General features: G+C 47.0%; 1 protein-coding gene across 1 annotated transcript in view; it reads left to right on the top strand.

Annotated features, from left to right (window-relative positions):
* Nucleotides 1-3,731: 3,731 nt before the first annotated feature.
* Nucleotides 3,732-8,520, top strand: part of LOC105464640 (prostaglandin D2 receptor 2) — a 29,134-nt gene continuing 24,345 nt past the window's right edge. Inside the window, exon 1 of the mRNA XM_011712679.2 lies at nt 3,732-4,305. The gene's annotated coding sequence lies outside the window, so the exon portion shown is untranslated. The remainder of the gene's footprint in view (nt 4,306-8,520) is intronic.

Genomic DNA, 8,520 nt, shown 5'->3' on the forward strand with positions numbered 1-8,520 from the left:
CAGATCACCAGGTCAAGAGTTTGAGACCAGCCTGGCCAACATGGTGAAATCCCCGTCTCTACTAAGAATACAAAAATTAGCCAAGTGTGGTGGCAGGTGCCTGTAATCCCAGCTACTCCTGCTAAGGCAGGAGAATCGCTTGAACCTGGGAAGTGGAGGTTGCAGTGAGCCGAGATTCTGCCACTGTACTGCCTGGGTGACAGAGCAAGATGCCATCTTAGGGTGGGAGGAAAAAAAGACCAATCATACGGTTCTTCCAAGGCAGGACATACTTAAAGGTTAGGACAACTGCCTAGTACAAGGTGGGCTAACAACAGCTATGGTTTGCAGGTAGTAGAGTGCGTTACTTGAGTGGGAGAGGATTGAGGGCACGACTGGGGGACGTGCTGGGCTAAGTTGGACCTCAGGGCTGGTACAGCACTAAAGCCAACAGTTTCTGGTTAGGAGCGGCTGAGCCAAGGGAACTATAATGTGCGTGTTTCAGACCTGCCTTCCTTTCCAGGAAAACTAAGCAGGAGATACTGAAGGACAAAGGTTCTTGGGGGATCCGTGGGTTGGGGGGACGCTATAGTTACACTAAAATTTTGTGAAGCATGGTGTATGTCTATGCATACGTACATTTTTCTAGAGAAGGGGAGCCCTAGTATGCATCTCGGAGAGACTAATCTGTCCCTCACCAGTTCCGAACCATTGCCCTAGAACTGACATCTGGTGCTGTCCTGGTGTCCGGGAGCCTAATGTCTGGGTCCTAAGGCTCCGCAGTGCATCTCATCTGGCCTTCCATCTGTGCAGTTGCATCAGCAGAAGAGCTCCATGCCCGCTACCTACGTTTGCTCATTTAATTCTCTTTTTTTTTCTTGAGACTGAGTTTTGCTCTTGTTGCCCAGGCTGGAGTGCAGTGGCGCGATCTCGGCTCACTGCAACCTCTGCCTCCCAGGTTCAAGCAATTATCTTGCCTCAGCCTCCTGAGTAGCACAGATTACAGGCATGTACCACCACCACCAGGGATTACAGGCTGGTCTCGAACTCCCGACCTCAGGTGATCTGCCAGCCTCAGCCTCCCAAAGTCCTGAGATTACAGGTGTGAGCCACCACACCCAGCCACTCATTTAATTCTTAAAACAACCTTGCCCTTGGCCGGGTGTGGTGGCTCACGCCTGTAATCCCAGCACTTTGGGAGGCCGAGGTGGGTGGGTTGCCTGAGGTCAGGAGATCAAGACCATCCTGGCCAACATGGTGAAACCCCGTCTCTACTAAAAATACAAAAAATTAGCTGGGTGTGGTGGTGCATGCCTGTAGTCCCAGCTACTCAGGAGGCTGAGGCAGGAGAATCGAACCCGGGAGGCGGAGGTTGCGGTGAGCCGAGATTGCGCCATTATGCTCCAGCCTAGCAACAGAACGAGACTCCATCTCAAAAAAACCAAAACAACCTTGCCCTTTGCTGTCCAGCAATTCAGCAGACTCTTGGTCCCTGCATACCATGTGGACTTCATACCGCTCTTCCTTTGCAGAACAGAGCAGAAGGTGGGAGCATAGTCCTGGCACTGGACTGTCTGGCTTTGAAACCCAGTTCTGGCACTTAGTAGCTGCAAGACCTTGGACAGATTATTTAACTTTTTTTCTGTTTGAGTTTCTTCATCCAGCAGATGGGGGTAGTGTACTTACTAGAGATAGAGTAAGGATGAAATGAATGTGACAAGTGCTTAGAATAGGGACTGCACATCATAAATAATATATGTTTTTAAACTTGCTGCTGCTACTATTACTGTTACCACCCTACTGTTCCCTGTCCCTGGAGTCTGCCCTCCCCAGAGACAGGCCAAGTCCTTCAGGAAGCCTCTGGAGCCCATTGCTGCCCTGCCAGGTCAGTAAGCTTTCTTGGAGCCCATGGTTCATGCCTTTAGCATAGTGCTGTTACCTGGAAGGTGTTTGCGCATTTGTCTTTCTTAACTAGATTTTAATCTTAAGGGCAGGACCATGTATCCGTTGCTGTCATTTATCTCTTCAGCTCATGTCACACTGCTGCTAAGTAGCAGATTGAGAGGTTCAACCTTGGGGCTCAGTCCAAAGCCCAGACAACGTCTGTCTCTTTCTTTGATAAGTAAACACAGAGGGCTTGACAGAATGTTAGTTTTATCAACCAAAATGAAGAGCTATCACCTCCTGCCACAGCTCACCAGATGTTGGCCCAGCTGCCTTGTAGGTGAACCTTTTGGAAGCAGATCTTGGTTGGCGGGGGGTGGATTCTAAAGGACTCACCCACATTGTCTAGCTAGTGAGTTTTGTGTTTAGGACCCAGCAGCAGTCAGTAGTCCCAGGTGTCCGAAGGGAAATTGTTTGGTGGTGTAATCAGCGCTTACTGCATCCTTTGTGCACTTGAGCCTTTGGTGATCAAACCCTGCCTCGCCTCCGCTGTTGAAGGTGAGGAAGCATTTGTATTGTTCCTGAGCTTGGAGCACTAATCAAGGAGGTCACCTGGGGGCAGTGTAGTCATACCCGTCTCCCCAGTAACACTGATGCTGTGATGGAGCTCCTCACAGTGAGTACCACAGAATGACCCTGCCAGACAGGTGGTGGTGTCCCCGTTCTACAGGTGAGAAGACAAGCTCAGAGAAGTGCCTTGTTTAGGCCACCCAGTAAATAATGCAGCTAGAGTTTTTAAGCCATGTGACTTTAGAGACCAAGCTGATGAAGACAGGCACGGGCAGCTGATGACCCACTGCACACCTTTCCAGGAGGTAGTGTCTGTCATGGTTAAATGCAGGCTCTGGAGCCAGCAGCCCAGGTTTGAATCCCAGCTGTGCACATTTCTGTGATGTGCATCTTTATGTCTGAGGCTCTTCATCAGAAAAATAAGTTCTTCGTAGGGCTCTTGAGAATTAAGTGAACTGATTCATGTAGAGATGAGGCACTCAGTAAATGTTGACTACTGTACATTTTCCCTGCTCTGCCTGCACTGCCATTACCCTTGAGATTTAACTGTATTGACACACATAGCCAAGGTCATGGTGGTCCTTGACACTTGACACCTATCGTATAAAGGCATGGTCTGACTGCCTTCTCTGCTGCATTAATAAACTAAGGCTCTGTTGACACAAAGTGGCTGGAACATAATCCAGGCACGGAGACAGGAGTCAACAGAGCAATACAGACATGACGCTAGAGTTCTGATAGAGGTGCCAGCACAGAGGACAGGATGTGCAACAGTTTAGGACGTCAGGTGGACCTGGGGGAGGTGACACAGCCACATTTTGAAGTGGAAGTTCCCTAGGTGGATACAGGACAGAGGAACAGAGTAGGGGTGTCTGGTGTGAGCAAAGGCGCTGGCAACCCCACCCCCACGCCTAGGCAGGGTTTGATCCTCAGAGGGTCAAGTGCACAAAGGATGCAGTAAGCTTGGCCGGGCGCGGTGGCTCACGCCTGTAATCCCAGCACTTTGGGAGGCCGAGGCGGGCGGATCACAAGGTCAGGAGATCGAGACCACGGTGAAACCCCGTCTCTACTAAAAATACAAAAAAAAAATTAGCCGGGCGCGGTTGTGGGCGCCTGTAGTCCCAGCTACTCGGGAGGCTGAGGCAGGAGAATGGCGTGAACCCGGGAGGCGGAGCTTGCAGTGAGCCGAGATCACGCCACTGCACTCCAGCCTGGGCGACAGAGCGAGACTCCGTCTCAAAAAAAAAAAAAAAAAAAAAAAAAAAAAAAAAAAAAAAGGATGCAGTAAGCACTGATTACACCACCAAACAATTTCCCTTCGGACACCTGGGACTACTGACTGCTGCCTCGGTGAGAAAGCAGGTTTGAGGGAACAGGCAGCTGGGGAAGGAGCAGCAGCACCGTGGTTGGAGACAGGCCCAGCAGATGGTAGTAAGGCAGGCCAGGAGGTTAAAAGTTTTCTGAAATATTCACCCCAAAGTGTCTAAAAGTGTACCTGTACAGTTTAAAGAATAGTAAACATCTTTGTATCCACCCGCCAGCTGAAGAAAACATAAGGGGCCATCGGCGTGTTCCTCAATGAATGCATCCCTCCCTGCCCCTGCAGAGAAAACCACTACCCTGAAATTGGTGCTGATCATTCCTTTGTTTTTCTATACAATTTGACTACTACATTGGGGTTTTGGGAACTGATTTTTGAACTTTATGTAAATGAAGTCATTCAATCTAGTTTATTTGATTTCATCTTCTCAGCATCGTCCTTGAGAATTACCTGTATTTACACACGTAGCCCTAGTTCGTTCACTACTGGGAAAACGAAGGAAAATGGCCAAGCGGAACTCACCCAGGGTACTGTGACAGCGTTTACTGAAGGTAGGAGCAGCTGCAGATACGCCAGTCCTGCGTGGCGCGTTCATTCTAGGACTGCACGCCGGGAGAGGGATCCTGGCCACTGGGCTATGGGGCTGTTAAGCTGCATGATCAGGAAGCTCAGCTCCTCCTCCTGCTGTGACCAGGGCTCTAGGGTCTGAGTTTTGCTGTTGCAGTTATTTGATGTGGTCAGCCAGCAGCAGGATTTACTGCAGTGTGTTCGTGGCTGGAGAAGCATCAGCCCTTCCTCTGACATGATTAAAGGGCTGGGGTCCAAACCTTGTAACTGATCAGTGTCTTAGGCACTTAGCAATGGCTAGATTCCATGGAGCCTTGTAAGGGGCCAACTCCTTTCCCGGGAGGCCAGCCTGCAAGGGACAAACAGGTTAACTCTTACCTCTCATTCATTGTAGAATATGACTGTAGGAATATTGCAGAATGTATTTATATGTTCAAGTGTTCATGATGGACATATGGGTTGTTTCTAGTTTTTTATTTTTCTTTTGCTATTATAGTGTTTCTGTGAACATTCTGTTGCAAGGGTTTTTCTAGGTTAGGAGAGGACTTAAAATATATTAGGGAATGACAATTTTTCAACATAGGTATACCAGTTTATATTCTAATTAACATTGGTAGAATGTTCTGTCTTCATACCCTCACCAATGCTTAGTATTTTCTGGCTTTTTAATTTTTGCCACTCTGGTGGGTATATAATATTATCTTGAAGTTTAATTTTTCACATTAATGATTACTGGGTGTTTTTGTTTTTTTTTTTTTGTGAGACAGAGTCTCGCTCTGTCGCCCAGGCTGGAGTGCAGTGGCCGGATCTCAGCTCACTGCAAGCTCCGCCTCCCGGGTTTACGCCATTCTCCTGCCTCAGTTTCCCGAGTAGCTGGGACTACAGGCACCTGCCACCTCACCCAGCTAGTTTTTTTTGTATTTTTAGTAGAGACGGGGTTTCACCATGTTAGCCAGGATGGTCTCGATCTCCTGACCTCGTGATCCGCCCGTCTCAGCTTCCCAAAGTGCTGGGATTACAGGCTTGAGCTACCGCCCCCGGCCAATGATTACTGTTGAAGTTGAACATCTTTTCAGCCACTTACAGACCATTTGAGTTTTTCCTCTTGTGAAATGCCTGTTAGTGTCCTTTGCCTAATTTTCTATTTGTGTTATCTTTTTCTTGATTCGTAGCAGTTTTAAACGTGTTTTTTTGGGATAGTAATCCTTTGTCAAGAATGTATTGCAACTGTCTTCTCACTTTGTGTGCTGACTTTTCACTATTTATTGTATCTTGTGACTTCTTGTGAGGTGTTCATGTTGTTTGTAACTTGATCTGTCAGAATTCTCTGAGGCTTTGGCTGAAATCACCTTTCAGACAGGACCTGCATTTGCTTCTTCCTGAAGCCTGGGAATCACTTTCTTTATCGCCTCACCTGGGATCACTTTAAATTAAATTCAGCCCTTGAGGTTTGTTCCTAGATTGAACCTGAGGGGTTCTCCTTTCTCTTCTCTCCTTCAGTCTGAGGATTTGACTGCACACACCAGAGAAGAGGGTATTACACTTTTCATTCTCAGGGTGATTTTTTTTTTTTTCAATACATCCAGCCCCAAAATAAAAATAGGCAGGATTCCTAGCTGCCCACTCATGTCAGAGGCTTGTTTCTCCTTCACTTACACTGAGGACAGGGCCCTATGGAGTTCCAGCTTTGGAGGAGGCCTTGCATCTGAAGTTGTTGCCTTTGCAGTCTCCGGGCTTGATCTGCAGTCCTCTTTATTCATCAAAGCAGAAGGCCAGGGTCTCCAGGGTCCTGCAGTGCTTCCCGGAATAGAAGCTGATTTTACTTCCCAGAGTTTCTGCTTTTTATTTTTGGCCTATCTGCATGCCTCATTCCCCATGTTAATTCAGCAGTAGTCTAAGGATATTTTAAAATATTTATCATCTGGTATTTCAGTTGTTTACTTCAGGTTCATCCGAGTATCTAGTGTTCCTACTGCTGGAGCAGAAGTGGCACCTTTCCATGAAATGCTCTTGCGTAAGCGTCCAGACAGGGAGCTGAATTCAGCTGAACTAACAGGCAGTGAAGTCTTCTGTTCCCTTTGTTAAAAACAAAGCAGCATGAAGTTAATTTGCTCTCAATGTGTAATGTAAATCTATGGGAGCTGGTGGGGGCGTGGGGAATGGAAAGGCAGGGGATACCCTGAGGTCTTATATAGATACAGCCACAGCCTCTGCCCCCGTCCCCACCTCCCCAAAAGGGCAGGAAGAGACAAAACCTGACGGGCCCTGAGCAGCTCTGCTTCCTGCCACAGGTCGGAGACAGTGGTTATGGTTCCCAGCGGGTCTGCTGAATTGTTCTCAAGGCCCAGCAGGGGCCTGCTCACATCAGAAGGCGGTAAGAAGGGAGGAAGAGAGAAACTGGGCAACATTTAGACTAGATTTTGGTACCTAGGAAAGCCAAAGTTTAGATTGCTTCCCCCGAGAGAAAGCTAGTGCTGCAATGAACTTCATCGTTCATATAGTTTGTACCTTTGTTTCAGTAAACAGACTCCTTTGACATGGAATTATTGACAAAATCTATGAACAATTTATCAGTTGCCAAAATCATGTACCTATATACACTTGGAAGTAGGAGATAAACAATTGCATTGTTACTGGAGTATCACAATAAAGCAAATGGATACCTCGATGATTATATGGGATAGGGGAAAGTCTTTGCCATACTCAAAACTACAAATATGAGAGGGAAAAATTCATTGTTACATAATCCTTTCTAAGATAACCTGGCAGAGAAAAGCCAATGGCCAATTAGATGGAAAATTTATAAAATGAGGGTGCCGGCCCCTTGATTTGGGAAAGTTCTTTACAGACGAGGAGAGAAATAGTGGAGAGTAGATAAAAGACATGAAGGGTAACTTATGTGACATGAGTGGCTAGAAAGATGCTTGACTTCTAATCAAAGAGAGCCCCTTCAAAACAGCCAATGCCATTTGCCTTATGATGCTCAGATAGGCAAAGGTTTAGAGTGTTACTGGCCTGTGGTGGCAAGCCTGCACAGTGGCGTTGGGCAGGGAGACAGACAGTCCCGAGCCCCATGGTCATAAGAGGTGTGGTCTTGACCCAGCAGTTCTAAGACTGTCTTTCAAGAAAATAGTATACAAAGAACTATATGCTTAAGTAATTGTGTTCAACACTTGTCATCCTTAACCCACTTGGTCTGTATCAACAGATCAAATGCCATAGCTCAACCACAGTTTAGAAAATACATCTATTTGAAATGATAGGAAATGATACAAGACGTCTACCCTTGTGTTAAACAAAGCAAATTCAGTTACACAGCGTTATTCCAATTGGTACCTCTGGAAGTTTGAAATCCTCACATGAGCTTGTATGATGGAGGGAGGGGAAGAAGGAAGAGTTAATGCTGGAAGGAACCAGAACCCAGGCCCCTAAGACCAAGTCAGCCTGGCTCCTCCAACCAGCCAAGCTAAGAATCCTCACCTATGCCATACTGAGCCTGCAGGATATATCCTATGTCCCCCGTACATGCCAGGAAGCTGGGCAGGGCAAGACTGGCCGTTGCTAGCCATAGATGGGAAGACAGGCCCAGAGAAGGGAAGTCACTTAGCTTCCATGGCAAATGTTTGGGCCTTCCTGCCTCTCATGTTCTCCCTCTAGCTAGAAGAGTCAAAAGACAGCAGTTTCCCCAGCCCCTCTTCGTACTGGCCTGTAAACTTGTACATTCAAAACCAAACCAAAACATTGACAACAAAAACTAGGTAAGCATTAGGCTTGGGGCAAGAGGAAATGAAATTCTAGTCAGTAGTTAATAGCACCCAGTTACTGTTGGCTGTTAGGTACTATTCTAAGCATTCTTATTTATTAACTCATTTTATCCAATACTTCTATTGGAATAGACATTAACCTCATTTTACAGATGAGAAATCTGAGGCCCAGGGAAGTTGAGTAACTTACTGATTATCACACAGCTAGTAAGAAGCCAGCTTTGGGGTCCACATGCTTGACCAGTATTCTGAAGACAGGAAAGGCTGAGTAGGCCAGAGCCGAGTAGAGGGTTCATGTAGTATCAAGACCACAGGCATGACTTGAGCACGTTAGCTCCCCTTGTAACAGCTCTCTAAGCTCGTGCTCTACCTGGTCCGGAGAGGTGTCTGAACCCAAATTCAGCCTTCCCTACCAGATTCTTCTCCCTGTCCCCT

Source organism: Macaca nemestrina, chromosome 12 (assembly GCF_043159975.1).
Source record: "Macaca nemestrina isolate mMacNem1 chromosome 12, mMacNem.hap1, whole genome shotgun sequence".
In the NCBI taxonomy this organism is placed as follows: Eukaryota; Metazoa; Chordata; class Mammalia; order Primates; family Cercopithecidae; genus Macaca; species Macaca nemestrina.